This window comes from Mus musculus, chromosome 14 (genome assembly GCF_000001635.26).
Source record: "Mus musculus strain C57BL/6J chromosome 14, GRCm38.p6 C57BL/6J".
NCBI lineage: Eukaryota > Metazoa > Chordata > Mammalia > Rodentia > Muridae > Mus > Mus musculus.
The window spans coordinates 12,616,798-12,632,611 of NC_000080.6; the positions used below are offsets into that span (position 1 = coordinate 12,616,798).

The window sequence follows — 15,814 nt, forward strand, 5'->3', positions numbered from 1 at the left end:
TTTGCATGACCAATGGACCTCTCTTTCCAGTGATGGCCGACTAGGCCATCTTTTGATACATATGCAGCTAGAGACAAGAGCTCCTGGGTACTGGTTAGTTCATATTGTTGTTCCAACTATAGGGTTGCAGCTCTCTTTAGCTCCTTGGGTACTTTCTCTAGCTCCTCCATTGGGGGTCCTGTGATCCACCCGATAGCTGACTGTGAGCATCCACTTCTGTGTTTGCTAGGCCCCGGCATAGTCTCACTAGAGACAGCTACATCTGGGTCCTTTCAGCATAATCTTGCTAGTGTATGCAATGGTGTCAGCGTTTGGAAGCTGATTATGGGGTGGATCCCTGGATATGGCAGTCTCTAGTGGTCCATCCTTTTGTCTCAGTTCCAAACTTTGTTTCTGTAACTCTTTCCATGGGTGTTTTGTTCCCAATTCTAAGACGGGGCAAAGTGTTCACACTTTGGTCTTCGTTCTTCTTGAGTTTCATGTGTTTTGCAAATTGTATCTTATATTTTGGGTATTCTAAGTTTCTGGGCTAATATCCACTTATCAGTGAGAACATATCATGTGAGTTCTTTTGTGATTGGGTTACCTCACTCAGGATGATGCCCTTCAATAACAACATAAATAATGGAAAGCCAACATTCACATGGAAACTGAACAACACTCTTCTCAATGATACCTTGGTCAAGGAAGAAATAAAGAAAGAAATTAAAGACTTTTTAGAGTTTAATGAAAATGAAGCCACAACATACCCAAACTTATGGGACACTATGAAAGCATTTCTAAGAGGGAAACTCATAGCTCTGAGTGCCTCCAAAAAGAAACTAGAGAGAGCACACACTAGCAGCTTGACAACACACCTAAAAGCTCTAGAAAAAAAGGAAGCAAATTCATCCAAGAGGAGTAGACAGGAGGAAATAATCAAACTCAGGGGCGAAATCAAACAAGTGGAAACAAGAAGAACTATTCAAAGAATCAACCAATCGAGGAGCTGGTTCTTTGAGAAAATCAACAAGATAGATAAACCCTTAGCCAGACTCACTAGAGGGCACAGGGGCAGCATCCTAATTAACAAAATCAGAAATGAAAAGGGAGACATATCAACAGATCCTGAAGAAATCCAAAACACCATCAGATCCTTCTACAAAAGGCTATACTCAACAAAACTGGAAAACCTGGACAAAATGGACAAATTTCTAGACAGATACCAGGTACCAAAGTTAAGCCAGGATCAAGTTAACAATCTAAACAGTCCCATATCCCCTAAAGAAATAGAAGCAGTCATTAATAGTCTCCCAACCAAAAAAAGCCCAGGACCAGATGGGTTTAGTGCAGAGTTCTATCAGACCTTCAAAGAAGATCTAATTCCAGTTCTTCACAAACTATTCCACAAAATAGAAGTAGAAGGTACTCTACCCAACTCATTCTATGACGCCACAATTACTCTGATACCTAAACCACAGAAAGATCCAACAAAGAGAACTTCAGACCAATTTCCCTTATGAATATCGATGCAAAAATACTCAATAAAATTCTCGCTAACCGAATCCAAGAACACATTAAAACAATCATCTATCCTGACCAAGTAGGTTTTATTCCAGGGATGCAGGGATGGTTTAATATATGGAAATCCATCAACGTAATCCATTATATAAACAAACTCAAAGACAAAAACCACATGATCACCTCGTTAAATGCGGAGAAAGCATTTGACAAAATCCAACACCTGTTCATGATAAAAGTCTTGGAAAGATGAAGAATTCAAGGCCCATACCTAAACATAATAAAAGTCAGTGCTCTTCTTAGTAAGCACTGAGGGGCTCTTTCCTTTCACTGCTACAGCCATGGCTGCGTACAGCCGTGAGTGTGCTCAGGCTGCTGAAGACATTTCCTCTAGTGTCCTCTGCTGTGGGACAAAGAAGATCTGGTTGGACCCCGATGGGACCAATGAAATCGCCAATGCCAGCTCCCATCAGCAGATCAGGAAGCTGATCAAAGATAGGCTGATCACCAGGAAGCTTGTGACTGTCCATTCCCCGGCTCCTTGCCAGAAAAACACCTTGACCCAATGGAAGGGCAGGCATATGGGCATAAGGAAGACGAATGGTACTGCCAATGCTTGGATGCCCAAGAAAGTGACCTGGATGAGAAGGATGAGGATCCTGTGCTGGCTTCTCAGGAGATATCGGGAATCCAAGAAGATTGACCGCCATATGTATCATAGCCTGTGCCTGAAGGTCAAGGGGAATGCATTTAAAAACAAGCGGATTCTCATGGAGCACACCCACAAGCTGAAGGCAGACAAGGCCCACAAGAAGCAACTGGCTGACCAGGCTGAGGCTCGCAGGTCTAAGACCAAGGAAGCACGGAAGTGCCAGGAGGAGTGCCTCTAGGCCAAGAAGGAAGAGATCATCAAAACTCTGTCCAAGGAGGAGGAGACCAAGAAATAAAGCTTCCCTCGTGTCTGTACATAGTGGCCTGGCTGTGGCCTTACATGGATCAGTCATTAAAATAAAACAAGCCTATGTCTTTTGGGGAAAAAAAAGACACAGACATTCCCAACCATTCTCCAGATGGCTATTTCCAATTAGTTGCTCTTAGATCTACAATAAAAATCTTTCCTTATCTTCTCTTTCCAGGAGGACAACTAGTATATAAAGATCAGAAAAGTCAAGGCTCAGCTAATTCTCCAGCTTCTCTGGTTTCAGTGTGCCCATCCTTACCATGAAGGGTTCCGTTACGTAACCCTGGTTGCTCTCTACAAATCTATGGGGCAGCTCGGGAGACATTTCTATAGAGCACTATAAAGTTGTGATTTATGGTTTAGTGATGCATGAATTCTGTTGTATGATGTTGTATGATGTTGTATGATGCATGAGTTCTGTTGTATGAAAGCAGCCACAGATGGCTTCTAAATGAATGAGCACTGATGTGTTCTAATGAAATTGCATTTACAATAAGTGGTAGGCCATAGAAATCAATTCCTTTTTGAGAAGTTGGAGGTTTCCATTTATTTCTTAGCAAACCTAACAATAGGCTTCAGGCTATCCTTGGGTCTGCTTTCTTCAGTAAGTTATGTGACAGAAAATCTTGATAGGAAATAGTGCTATTCAAATAGGATGGTTGTCATTCCTCTTTTTAGTACATATAAACTATCCACTAACTAACCAACTAGTTAAATATTAAATTTCTTTCTAAGAACATGCATATGTGTGTGTGCACCTATATGCTGTGGTATGTATGTGTGTGTGCCTATATCCAGGTATGTACGTATATATACATACATGTGACTGTACTGGGATTTTTATGTGGGCACTGGGATCTTAGCTTAGATATTCAGACTCGAATGGCAGACATTTTATGGACTGTTGTCTCCCCACCAGACACTTGGTGCTGCTTTGTTTTCTCCGCTGCTTTGGGAGAGGTATTCCTACTTTGATCATGAGAACGGACTGAGACCTGTGGATGTGTCCTGAGGCAGCAATCCCACAGTAGCTGTGTAGAACAATTTTATTAGATATTCCAGAGAAGCCCCCAGAGCCTTGGGGCAGTGTGAAGTTGCAGTGCCAAACGCTCTGGAACAACTGTATAGGAAGGAAACCGGCCAGATATTGGCCATTCAACAACTTCTAACCTGGATCATAAATTTTTATTTTTGTTATGACACCCACAGACACCAGCTCGAAATCCTGTTCTAAATGAACACAGACTCACACCACAATTAGTAACCCCCACCTCCCATCACTGCCTCTGATTGGCACACATGAGGCATTCAGTGTCCCCAGCTGCCCCAAAGTTCCAAAGAGCTTCTTTTAATATTTTCCTCTGAACATTTTCATTTCTGATCCAGGTGCAACATCTACTTAGACTACTTAGAAACGTCTTGTTCCAAATCCGAGTGCAAAGGATATATCCAGTGCTGCAGAAGTAAAGCAGCAGAAGGAACTGTTTAGAGCGAAAGTTGAAAATTCTACTGGAAAGCAGGTGCTCATAGAGATGACACTACAGAACTGGAATCAGCCCTGAAGCTGAGTTGTACCAGGGCTCTGAAGTTCTCCAACCAGTCTAACGGAACCCAATGACAGAGAGGAAGATGAGCAGGCAAGGTTAGCCCTGAGCTTCATTCATATGTCAGTTCATTCATTCACACATTTGCCCTTTCATTTATGAAACTTTTAATACATCAATACAATAGAATACATAAAAGGCAGGTGGGAGAGAGAGAGAGAGAGAGAGAGAGAGAGAGAGATAGCTCGCTCAGTGGTTACAAGTGCTTGCTGTTCTTCTTTTTTTTTCCATTTTTATTAGGTATTTAGCTCATTTACATTTCCAATGCTATACCAAAAGTCCCCCATACCCACCCACCCCCACTCCCCTACCCACCCACTCCCCCTTTTTGGCCCTGGCGTTCCCCTGTACTGGGGCATATAAAGTTTGCGAGTCCAATGGGCCTCTCTTTCCAGTGATGGCCGACTAGGCCATCTTTTGATACATATGCAGCTAGAGTCAAGAGCTCCGGGGTACTGGTTAGTTCATAATGTTGTTCCACCTATACGGTTGCAGATCCCTTTAGCTCCTTGGGTACTTTCTCTAGCTCCTCCATTGGGAGCCCTGTGATCCATCCATTAGCTGACTGTGAGCATCCACTTCTGTGTTTGCTAGGCCCCGGCATAGTCTCACAAGAGACAGCTACATCTGGGTCCTTTCGATAAAATCTTGCTAGTGTATGCAATGGTGTCAGCGTTTGGAAGCTGATTATGGGGTGGATCCCTGGATATGGCAGTCTCTATATGGTCCATCCTTTCATCTCAGCTCCAAACTTTGTCTCTGTAACTCCTTCCATGGGTGTTTTGTTCCCAATTCTAAGGAGGGGCATAGTGTCCACACTTCAGTCTTCATTCTTCTTGAGTTTCATGTGTTTAGCAAATTGTATCTTATATCTTGGGTATCCTAGGTTTGGGGCTAATATCCACTTATCAGTGAGTACATATTGTGTGAGTTCCTTTGTGAATGTGTTACCTCACTCAGGATGATGCCCTCCAGGTCCATCCATTTGGCTAGGAATTTCATAAATTCATTCTTTTTAATAGCTGAGTAGTACTCCATTGTGTAGATGTACCACATTTTCTGTATCCATTCCTCTGTTGAGGGGCATCTGGGTTCTTTCCAGCTTCTGGCTATTATAAATAAGGCTGCTATGAACATAGTGGAGCATGTGTCCTTCTTACCAGTTGGGGCATCTTCTGGATATATGCCCAGGAGAGGTATTGCTGGATCCTCCGGTAGTACTATGTCCAATTTTCTGAGGAACCGCCAGACTGATTTCCAGAGTGGTTGTACAAGCCTGCAATCCCACCAACAATGGAGGAGTGTTCCTCTTTCTCCACATCCACGCCAGCATCTGCTGTCACCTGAATTTTTGATCTTAGCCATTCTGACTGGTGTGAGGTGGAATCTCAGGGTTGTTTTGATTTGCATTTCCCTGATGATTAAGGATGTTGAACATTTTTTCAGGTGCTTCTCTGCCATTCGGTATTCCTCAGGTGAGAATTCTTTGTTCAGTTCTGAGCCCCATTTTTTAATGGGGTTATTTGATTTTCTGAAGTCCACCTTCTTGAGTTCTTTATATATGTTGGATATTAGTCCCCTATCTCATTTAGGATAGGTAAAGATCCTTTCCCAATCTGTTGGTGGTCTTTTTGTCTTATTGACGGTGTCTTTTGCCTTGCAGAAACTTTGGAGTTTCATTAGGTCCCATTTGTCAATTCTCGATCTTACAGCACAAGCCATTGCTGTTCTGTTCAGGAATTTTTCCCCTGTGCCCATATTTTCAAGGCTTTTCCCCACTTTCTCCTCTATAAGTTTCAGTGTCTCTGGTTTTATGTGAAGCTCCTTGATCCACTTAGATTTGACCTTAGTACAAGGAGATAAGTATGGATCGATTCGCATTCTTCTACACGATAACAACCAGTTGTGCCAGCACCAATTGTTGAAAATGCTGTCTTTCTTCCACTGGATGCTTTTAGCTCCCTTGTCGAAGATCAAGTGACCATAGGTGTGTGGGTTCATTTCTGGGTCTTCAATTCTATTCCATTAGTCTACTTGTCTGTCTCTATACCAGTACCATGCAGTTTTTATCACAATTGCTCTGTAGTAAAGCTTTAGGTCAGGCATGGTGATTCCACCAGAGGTTCTTTTATCCTTGAGAAGACTTTTTGCAATCCTAGGTTTTTTTGTTATTCCAGATGAATTTGCAAATTGCTCCTTCTAATTCATTGAAGAATTGAGTTGGAATTTTGCTTGCTGTTCTTCTAGGGCACCTGGGTTTGGTCCCCAGCATGCGCATTGCACAGATACCTATGACGCCAGCTCCAGGGAATCTGCCACCCTCTTCTTGCCCTTGCCACACAGGACATACACTCACACAGTCACACACACATATACCAATAAAAAATAACAAAAATAAGTTTCTAGAGAAGGTCGCACAAAGGAACAGGACAGGGCAGGCCTCTGGTCCTTGGCCGGCCACTGTAGCAATACCAGGTACAGCTAAGGAGAGAGGATTGCTATTTACTGATGGCTGTTCAAGTCCCAGGACCTCCAACCCGTTTCACAACCTTTCATAAAGAAGCCAATAGACCTATGCTGATGCTATGAGGCATCTGCAGAGAAGGATCTGGGTTCAGGAGATTACTACTCAAAGTTAATAATCTGATTAGCATCATCAAAATCCAGGAAAGTTGCTCTACTCACTGCATTTGGGTGTTTGTTTGTTTTTATTTGCAAAACAGTTTCATTGAAGACAAGCCACCTCAGAAGTTCTGCACGTCTTAAAAGGGACACCCCAACTTTAAGAGGGAGTACACTAATCCCCACTCTACAGATGAACAAACTGAGCCTCAGGAAGGTAGAAGGACAGGTTGACATAGAGTACTGGGCACTCCAATTTCTTTTGGCTTACACAAGAATACATGCCCAGCAATATGTTGGCTTCTTTCATGTTTCATGTTGCCTGTGATACCGGAGATCAAATCCTGGCACGTGCTCTACCACTGAGCTGGATTTCCATCCTCTGCTGGTCTCCTTAAATGCTTGCTCTTGACAATGAACCCAACTCTGCACATGCACCATGTATCTTGTACCTCAGGTCCCCTCAGCACATACAACCATCCTTGGAAGCTGAAAAAATATTTGCCCTTCTTCCTTATAGTGATAGACAGATTTCTTCTGGGTAGGATGTAGCCTTAGATTGATAAGAATGAGTGTATATTTATCATGGTTCTGCCATTAGAAATCATGTGACCTTGGGAATGTTGTGTGTCCTCTCCATGCTTTTGGTCCCCTCATCTTAGTAGTCAGAGTAACTCCCCCTCAGTCTGCTTAGTGAATAAACAACAGGTAGAAAGTATTTAGCAGGCAGCAAACTTTGAGGAAATGGCGATTGAGTCCATTTGTGTTATTGTTATTTGTGTCTCTGGTCCTTGTCAGCTGCATTTCTGACAAGAGCCACCATGGGGCGGCAAAGGATCAGACAGAAAGGCTTCAGATGGGACAGTATTTCTCCTTGCTGTGACTGTGGGGCCTCAATCTATCTGTGGGCACCATCCTGACCACCATTGACAAGTTCTTCAGCCTTCTCTGAAGTCAAGTTCCTTTGCTCTGCTGGACTTTAATTAGTGGCAGTGGCCAGCAGGTGGACCCTGCTTCCCAGACAACTAACAACGATCTAAAGAACAGATAAAAAGGGCAATGTAACTGAAGCTCCCCAAAATAGCCTGGCATGATTGAGAAGGTCAGCCTCAACCACTGCATTATACCCAAAAATATAAAGAGAAATCCAATCATTACCTTTTTAAGTCCTGACAAGAAAAAGCCAGGGAGCACTCGCTGCCATGGAAACGGGTTCTGTTTACTGCGCTGGTCTTTTCCACTGAGGAAGGGAAAGATCTGCTTCAGAACTGAGCCAAGGGCAAACCTTTCATATCGACAGCTCATTAGAGTTCAAAATGTGCATGAGCATGGAAGCTCTTTGCCTAATTAGAGAAATCATCTGCCTACTCGTAGAGGTCAAGCAAGCTTCTGTTCTAACTCAGCCCTCTAGCAAAAACGACTACTTCCTTAGGCTCTGCTTCCAAAGCAATGCAGACTTGAGCACTGTGTGTGTCACTGCACACGGAAGTGCCTAAGCCATAGCTGCAAGCTACCTGAGCCCGCCATGTCTCTATCTGGATCCTGAGTGTCTCCTCATCAGTGGAGAGTGAACTCATCATGTACAGCCATTTACATGCAAACCCAAGATCTGACGGATGGAAGTTATACCCATCCATCTCTACCACTCTAGTGTATGACCATGGAAAGCTTCCAGACCTCTCCAAGCCTTTGTTTTCTCATCTGTCAAGTGGACATCTGTCTATTGCCCACAGGCACTAAAAGGAAAGAAGCAACAATCTCTACTGGACAAGAGAAGTAAGGGTAGCTTGGGTTCAAAATTAGCTTTTGCAGTTCTGTTATTGACAGGGATTCAACGCACCCCTGAGTCTTCTGAGTCTTGAAGTTCTTAGCTGCAGCACTGGGAAAAAGTGTTTTTGCCAGTGTGGTAGGAGGATTAAGGTAAATACCATGTGTCCCAAGCTACAATGCTGCCACACAGTAGTTCTCACAGCTGAGCAAATAGTTTCTCAGGCTACCCTACTCTAGAGTGGGAACTCACTGGATGCGAGCTCATTTCCCCCACCTTAACTGTTGGACCTTAGGCCAAAGTTATAATTTCTCTGTTCAATTCTGAGGAAATCTCTATGCCCAGGATTCTCTGAGGACCCTGTATTGGCATTTCCTCAGAGATATGTTTCGGGGAACGTTAATTTGCAGGTCCCCCAGCTCTACTGGGAGAAGGGAGGCCACAGTTACGTAAGGTTTGGAAACCCTGTCCTACTGCCTTCCTGGCTCCAACTGTGTTAATAAGTTTGCAGAAGCACATTGCTTCCCTAGGCTTCTGGATGCTTCACTTTTCTCATGCCCATGGGTGGGATTTTCATAGAAGGTTGGGAGAGGGGGGAAGCAATTTCACTACTCAGATACATCTTCTAAAAAATGATTTATTTTTATGTTTGTGTATGTGTGTATGAGAGAGACAGAGAGATAGAGAGACAGAGAAACACACCGACAGAGACGGACAAAAAGGGACAGAGAAAGCAAGACACAGAGAGAAAGCCACAAAGTCATATATGTGCAAATGCTTGTGGCAGCAAAAGGCACCAAATACCCTGGGGTTACAAGAGTCTGTGAGATGCCCAGCATGGGTGCTGGGAACCAGGTTCAGATCCACTGGGGCTATTTCTTCAGACCCAATGTGTCAATGTCTCAAAAAAGGGAGGGGGGCCTGATTGACCTCCAGAGGAATGAAGATGTCAGTCATGGAGCTACCTTGGCTGGGAACTTCCTCTGTAGCCTCAGGGGCCCCTGGGAGGACTAGCTGTGAACATTTTCCCCATGGGCGGCATCCTTGGCTTTAGTTTCTTTGGGCAGCCTTCAGTCAGGCAAGAGATGATGTGATTCAAATGTGCAGGACATGTAAGTGGGGAAAGGCAGAGGACTTCATGCCTTATGTAAATAACTGCTGTGCATTGTGGGAAGACATCCGTGCTTCTCAGTCTCAGAATAAATTGAGACGACTTCAGCCTCAGGAAACAAAGGGAAATGACCATGAGTTAAGACTAGAGAGAGGTTTAGTGATTTCTTTCTATCTTTGAGACAAGGTCTCATGTATCCTGTGCAACCTCAGTCACTATGTTGCTAAGGATGACCTTGAATATCTGACCTTTCTGCCTCTACAAGCATGAAGTTCCTGTGCTGCTAGGAGTAGAACCAGAGCTTTGTACTTGCTTGACAAGTACTCTACCAATTAAGCTATATCCCTAACTACAACCACAGGCTGGGGTGGCTTCATCAGGCTTAATGTTCTACTCCCAGTATGATTTGCTGGGAGCTTTGCTGAGAAGACATGACTTGTTCCTCACTTAGCATACTGTCTTTGTACACAGTGCCTGCATGCTAGAAGCAGTCTTTTCTGGCAGATAAACCTTATCCTTTATCCCATGTAGCCACCATGTCCTTGCGTATTACTTTACACACTGTGAACTTTCTTACACACTTGGGATCATTTGAAGCTCATCTACTGTTAAGCTCAAGAGATCAGCGATGGGTATGGTTCTGCTTGTCAGTGTGCCTGTGCCTTTACTAGGTAGGGAATAGACTGGTTGCTGTGTCCCTGGAGGGTGGAGAGAACCCCTGACCTGCCAATAACAGTTAGCCAATTGTGACCTAGACAGAGCAAGTATCTTGCCCATAGCCACCCATAAGCGCTAAGGAAGTTGTCTGTTAATTTCTTGTTTGTCATGTTTTGCTACTCAATGACTTGTGTTCCAGAAAGTGCTACCAGCTGAAACAAGTGAAGGATGTTCTTTGATGGCCTACAGTGTAACCCCAGGTCTGAGAACACATCCTCAATGCTGGGCTTTGAGGGCTGGACGAAGAACCCTTACAAAGCAGCTGGTGTGCAGGTGCCTGCTAGCCTGGGTGTCACTCTGCTCACTTGGCTCCTTTTCTACTTTATAGTATGGCTGCTGGGGTCCCAGGGACTCTTGCCTGAGAATGAGGCTGCTGAGTTCAGCAGTGGACAGAGGCAAGGAGGCGCTGCCCTTCAAACCACTGCTCTCGCTGGGCTGGACCCTCCTCTCCTCCATGTCTCTCATCCTCCTTCAGAGACAAGCTTCCTACTTGCCTTCTGCCTACTGGGCCCAGTGTGTCCTGGTTAAGTTACAGCTGTGACCCAGCTCTGAACCAGCAGATGCTGGCACTCCAAGAACATACTGTGGTTTGAGCTATAGCTGTAGTGTAAAACTATGTCCTTCCAATTCCTTTCTGCACATGGCCTGTTTGTCTCCCTTGATGGTGAGGCTGGAGAATGTGGTCAGCTGGCACCCCTGCTCCATTGTCCAGATTTATATTCTCCTCGTCCTTCTTCGGTTGAATGACCTTGGATAAGACGTTGGCCTCTCTGAGTTTTAGCTTTTATTTGTTTTAACTTTTTTAGCTCTAAAATGGAAATAAAGATGATAATAGCTACCTTTGGAAGATCAGAGGTTAAATTATGTGGCAAATATAAGGTGAAGCTTGGCAAATGGTCACTTTCTCTGACTGAATCTCAGCAGCCAGGACTTGGCATCACCCAGTCAGCTTCTCCCGTACAAAATTCTCATCCTAGGGCTTAGGGGTCCTGAGGTCTTGGGGAAATGGCTCAGTGAGTAAGAGTACTTGATATCCAAGCTTGAGAATCTGAGATCAAACACCTAGAACCCCATGTAAAGAGCTGGGCATGGTTGCCCACGCCTGCAATCCTGGGTAAGTATTAGCTTACAGACACCCATAAGGCTTGGGTGACAGAGATATGTGGATCCTGGCAGCTTGTTGGCCAGGCAGGCTTTCTGAAATGGAGACCCTCTCTACAGAGAATAAGGCAGAAGATGATTGAGGTAGATAACTAGCATCCTTGTTTGTCTTCCACAGTCTCTCTCACACACACACACACACACACACACACACACACACACACACACACACACACACGCACATGCACACACACATACACACACACCTTCTGCACGCATTCCCATTTAAACAATATTTAATGTGACAGACAGATCAGGATATTGCCTTTTAGGTAAGAAGCCAACCTGCAGATTGTTAGGTAGTTGTCTATAGTCTCAGAGAGCACTGAGAACCTCAGAAAACACAGCACAGATGCTAAGCCAGAGACCCGAGGTGAGATCACATTGCAACACTGCAGTCCTGTGTGATCAGGGCCAGGACACTTAACCGTTCTGAGTTTCTGTGGCTGCAGCTGCAAAGTAACAAGATCTGAGGACAAGTACAAGAACAGCGGTGTTAACTGCTTCCACACAGTGGGGCTGCCTACTTCTACATGGTGGAGTTGCCCACTATCACATAGTAGGGCTGTCCACTCTGGGTATACATTTCCCAACTGCTGTAACTGGAGAAGAATCTTGACTCCCAGTCAAGATATGAAAAAAGGCCTCCACTCTTCTTAGGAAAATCATGGGTCAGGATATCTCCTGAACATTAACTTACACCCAGTTTCATAAAAATTACCCAAGGAGGAATCAGTAGGCAGGAGCCTTGAAACCACACCAAGGAGGGATCAAAAGGCAGGAGCCTTGAAACCACACCAAGGAGGGATCAGCAGCCAGGAGCCTTGAAACCACACCACTCCTGTCTTTCTTTACCACATCTTATTTCCCTTTAGGGAGAAGACCTTGGGAGGTCAAATTTTCCATTAAAAGCCACAGTTCTCTTTGGTTGCAAAACACAGAGTTTAGCTCCTGGCTATTGCCAGCCAATGAGAATACTGCCTGCCTTCCTTTGAGTCATCAGATATGGATTTTGCTGGCTTCTTGTCAATTTGTTAAACATAATGTAAAAACTCCAAAATGCGATTCTCTGAGAGGGCAGGGCTTAGCAGCATTATATTGGGGGCATTTCTGCTTTTATTTTCTGCTTTCTAGAAGCACCTCATTCACCTGATGCCTGGGAGCTCTCTCCTTTTCTTGCATTTCAAGCTTCTGTCTCATTAAGTTTCCCTGGTCATCTTCTTCAAGAAGCCTGCTTTACTGTGGCAACTGGGCACTTTTAGAAGCATCACCAGCGAGCCCATAACCTATCTTAGGCAGAACCTGCCTTGTGTCCTAGGTTTCCTGCCCCTTTCAGAGCCATTGTAGGGATTTGATTTAAACAGGGTTTCAGTGTAAACAGTTACATCTGTCCTAAAAGCCTTGGTCTGGCACTAACAGCTCTGTAGCACTAGGCTATCTACTGAGCTGCCTGTTTAAATCTATTTTTCAGAGCAGGAGTCCTAAAATACCAACAGCACAGGCTTGTTACAAGAATGAAGGACAATTGTACTCCAAAAGCACTCAGCGCGATGCCCTGGATATGATGAGAAATCACAGTTACAGCTCTGAGGGTTTTGATCTATGCTATGGGGTTTGGATTCAGCACTTCTGGGGACAGCTTCAAGAGTCGGCCTTGTCACCGCTCCTGATGATGGCTTCAAGCACAGCAGTGTGCTCCTCTCTGTGTGGCACACATTTGCTCTGACCCCATACTCTCTAGTAATTTTCCATTCTCCATGGCGATAGAGAGACACTCACCAAAGCTTAGGGAATGGTCACCTTCCCCTCTGGCACCGATTTCCAGCCTTAGTTCATGCCCTCTGCCCTTCTCTCCAGGCTCCAGGTGATCTGTACTTCTAGGTTTTCAAATACTCCGTGTATCTTGACCCCTGGTTGGGGAGCCTGCTTTCCCTCCTCTCAGTTGTTGTCTTTGCCTAGCTAACATTAAATTGTTCACTCAAACCTCCATCTAGCTGGTCCTGGCCACTGTTGCTCTCTCTGAGTTCCTGACATCACATGCTTTCTTATTCATCTTTCTTATTCATCTTATTCATCTTATTCATCTATTCGTCTTTGCATGGTTTGTTTCTTGTCTTTTCTGTAAGACTGTAAGTACCTCAGAGGAAAAGGCACTGTCTTTCCTGTTCACTGTGCAAAGCACCAGGGACTGACACATGTGTGGCAGGCAAGCAGGAGATATTTCTGCAGTTAAACTTAAGATGGGGAGAAATACAATTTACTTAGGATTTGTGTCGGGGTTAATATGCTGTGAGACTGAACAGTAGGTGTGGCCTCTGACATCCCAAAATGTTTCTTAAGTGGCATTTGGAATGCAGATAGTCTACGCACATAATCCTTGTTGGATGGAATTTGAGTATTGCTGGGCAGAGGGACAGAGGATAACTGACTCATGATGCGAACAGAGTTATTAGAGGATAATTGGTGTGAACAGCAGAGGTGTGAGACTGTCTCCATGTCAGCAGGCTGGGAATATGACCATTTCAATTACTATTAAAACATAACCAAAGCAAGGCACAGTGATTCATGGCTGTAATAATCTTAGCACTTGAAAGCCTGGGTGGGGGCATCCTTATAAGTCTGAGGCTAGCCTGGGATACATAGTGAAATCCAGGTCAATGAGATCCTGTCCCAAAACTACTATCCCTGCCCTACACTGACCCCCCCAAACACATTCCCTTAACGCATGTGTTGTTTAGGGTATGGTGAGATCTGAGTACACAAGGATTCCTAAAGAAACAAATAACGAAGAATTGTCAAGAAGAAAAGCTTGTCTCTGAGACAAGGTCTCACCACATACGTGGCTGGTAGTGCTATGTAGACTGTGTTGGCCTCAAACTCACAGAAATCTACTGCCTCTGCCTCCTGAGTGTAGGAATTCCAGCTGTGTGCCATGATGCCCAGCAAGAGATACTCATGTTAAAAACCACTTTTATATTGTATAAATGTAAATTATTGTTTTTCTTTCTGTTAGGTTTTCGTGTGTATAAGTATGCATGTGCTGTGAACTCATATGTACTAAGTACAAGTTCTATCATTGTTTTACACCCTCCAGTAATTAATTTTCTAATTTTTTTGAGATTGTAATATAAGTACATCATTTTCCCTTTTTTCCTGCCCTTTACGACCTATTTACCTCTGCCCTTGCCCTCTTAAGTTCATGATCTCCTTTTCTTTAATTCTCTCTCTCTCTCTTTCTCTCTCTCTCTCTCTCTCTCTCTCTCTCTCACACACACACACACACACACACCTAAATATATAAATAGAATTGCTCAGTCTATATAACATTAATTGTATGGATATGTTTTCAGAGTTAATGATTTGGTATTGTATAACCAGGTAGTATGCTCTTCTCCTAGGAAGACTGTTTCCCCTACTCTCAGGATTCCTTCCTTGCCTGTTAGTCTTTGTAAGCTTCCCAGATCCACGTTAACATGTCTCTTAGTACTGTTCTTGATCTGATCATGCTCAGGGAGTCATGGATGTAGCTTCTGATGTTCCTAGGAGATCCAAACTTACATCAAAGTCTCTCTTACAATTTGTCTATCCCCTTTTCACAGAAATTCCTGAATCTTAGGACTCGGTGCTACAACTTTTTTGTTTGTTTGTTTTCGAGACAGGGTTTCTCTGTGTAGCCCTGGCTGTCCTGGAACTCACTTTGTAGACCAGGCTGGCCTTGTACTCAGAAATCCACCTGCCTCTGCCTCCCGAGTGCTGGGATTAAAGGCGTGCGTCACCACGCCCGGCTTTGGGTGCAACAACTTTAATTAAGCAATTAACTAATTTTTGTGGTATTGAGGATCAAACCAGGCATGCTAGGCAAGTCCCTTGCCACTAAGCCATAGCCTCAGCCCCAAATTGAGATTTCCCTAATTTCAGAGATTCTCTTTCAAAATATAGCCATCATTTTTTCAGAGTAAGTCAGAGATAATTTTATCTTCTGAAGAATTTGGTCATAATATTACAGGAAACAAATGACCTTTTCTGCAATGAGTAGTGTAGTATTTTCAGTAGCATCAAATTTTGATATAAAAAAATAAGTGACAAGAATAATGTATTCAACTGCAAGTCTAGAAAATATACCAGTGCTTAAAATAGCTCTAATGAAATGGATTGCATCTGCTACATCTGCTTGTTCTTTGAGCAGAAGGGCTTTTCATTCTACACATTGATGATGCAGAACCAGGCACTCACATGGTCAGAGTGAGGTTGAGCCCTTCAGTTTCTACACTTATAACTTAATCAGATGTGTATGCTTATAAGGTGAGAATGTGTCTCTGTGTTTGAAAGGTCACAAGCAGCAGCAAACAGTGAGTCCATAAATCATCAAC

The 15,814-nt window shown here is 43.9% G+C and overlaps 1 protein-coding gene and 1 pseudogene across 38 annotated transcripts in view; one reads left to right on the top strand and one right to left on the bottom strand.

Annotated features, from left to right (window-relative positions):
- Window positions 1-15,814, bottom strand: part of Cadps (Ca2+-dependent secretion activator) — a 450,780-nt gene that overhangs the window by 244,238 nt on the left and 190,728 nt on the right. The window lies entirely within an intron of this gene.
- On the top strand, window positions 1,817-2,531 carry Gm17805 (predicted gene, 17805; annotated as a pseudogene).